The 1,861-nt window shown below is 38.0% G+C and overlaps 1 pseudogene; it reads right to left on the reverse strand.

Annotated features, from left to right (window-relative positions):
• Positions 1-1,229: 1,229 nt before the first annotated feature.
• Positions 1,230-1,343, reverse strand: LOC138388720 (U4 spliceosomal RNA; annotated as a pseudogene).
• Between the last annotated feature and the right edge of the window lie 518 nt (positions 1,344-1,861).

Genomic DNA, 1,861 nt, shown 5'->3' on the forward strand with positions numbered 1-1,861 from the left:
ACTGTTCTACTTTCTATCTCTGTGAATTTGACTCTTCTAGGTATTGCATACAAGTGGAATCATATAGTATTTGTCTTTTTGTGACTAGCTTATTTCACCTAGCATAATGTTTTCAAAGTTCGTGTAGTACGTGTCAAAATTTCCTTAAGTCTCGATAATATCTTATTGTATGTGTATACCACATTTTGTTTATCCATTCATCTGCTGATGGACATTTGAATTGTTTTACCTTTTAGCTATTGTGAATAATGCTGCTATGAACATGGATGTACAAATATCTGTTTGAGTCCCTGCTTTTAATTTTGAGTATATGCACAGAATTGGACTTGCTGGATTATATGAAAATTCTATTTTTCACATTTTGAGGAACTGCCATACTGTTTTCCATAGAGGCTGCTCCATTTTACATTCCCACCAACAGTGCACAAGGGTTCCAGTTTCTCCACATTCTCTCCAACACTTATTTTCTCTTTAGGGGTATGTTTGTGTGTGTGTGTTTCTTTTTTTGCTAATAGCCAGACTAATGGGTGCGAAGTGGTATCTTACTGAGGTTTGATTTTCATTTCCCTAATGATTAGTGAGGTTGAGCATCTTTTCATGTGCTTATTGGCCTTTTATATCTTCTTGGGAGAAATGGCTATTCAAGTCCTTTGCCCAATTTTGAATCAGGTTATTTGTTTTTTTATTGTTGAGTTTTAAGAGATCTCTGGATATTCTGGGTATTAATCCCTTACCAGATATGTGATTTGCAAAAATTTTCCCCCATTCTATGTGTTGCCTTTACTCTGCTGATAATGTCCTTTGATGAATAAGTTTTCAATTTTGATGAAGTCTAATTTGTGATCTCCAACAAATCATTGCCAAATCCAATTGTTAGGGTGGAAAGCCTAGTAGGTGCTCACGACACGGGTGGAGAAAGATTACTTACACAGAAATTAAGATGTAAAAGTTTATTTTATCCTTGAGGGGGTTGGGGTGGAGAGAGAGAGAGGGAAAGAAGGCAGGGAGATGGCATGGTATCCCAAAGAAAGAGAAGGGGATGCCAGCAGCAAGGCCAAGTGGCTTGCTGATTTCAAGGGGGACAAAGAGAAAAAAAATAGTGATGGCTGTCAGTTGATAACAAATGTGGCAGCAGGTAGATAACAAAAACTGCAAGGATGTGAAAGCCCAAGAGTTGGTTTCCTGTCTTTCTTTGGAGAAGGGGTTATCACAGGAGATGTGACTCTGCCCTTGAGATATGTTTCAATTAGCCATAATCAAGCCTCAGATAAACCTCATTGGCTTCGATACTGCCGAGCCTCAGATAAACTTCATTGGCTTCGATATTGCCACTGTGCAAAGCTTGCCATTGAGATATGGTTAAGGCTGTAGCTAATTCTTCTGGTGTTTACTCAGGAAATCTGTAAAAGCAGATTCTCAAAAAACAATTTCAAAAGAGAGAGATTTACATCTCTTTTCCGTCCATTCAGCTCTTTTCAGAAGTTGTGCAAAACAGAACTCCTGTAGGGTGCCTGTTAGTGAAAGAACTCACAGGATTGATCTTTAACCATTACTGGGGAAATTGTAGGATTAGGTATTTTCCTGTTATTTTTGCAAGGCTGGCCCTTTCACCAATGTCATGAAGCTTTTCTCCTGTTTTCTTCAAAGAGTTTTCTAGATTTAGCTCTTACATTTAGGTCTTCAATCCTTTTTGAGTTAATTTTTGCATATGCTGTAACATAGAGTCCAACTTCATTCTTCCACTGCATGTAGGTGTCCAGTTTTTCCAGCACCATTTGTTGAAAAGACTGTCTCTACACCTCATTGAATGGCATATGATATTTCTAGAGCTGCCATAATAAAATACCACAGACTTGGTGAC

This window comes from Eulemur rufifrons, chromosome 7 (assembly GCF_041146395.1).
Source record: "Eulemur rufifrons isolate Redbay chromosome 7, OSU_ERuf_1, whole genome shotgun sequence".
Lineage (NCBI taxonomy): Eukaryota > Metazoa > Chordata > Mammalia > Primates > Lemuridae > Eulemur > Eulemur rufifrons.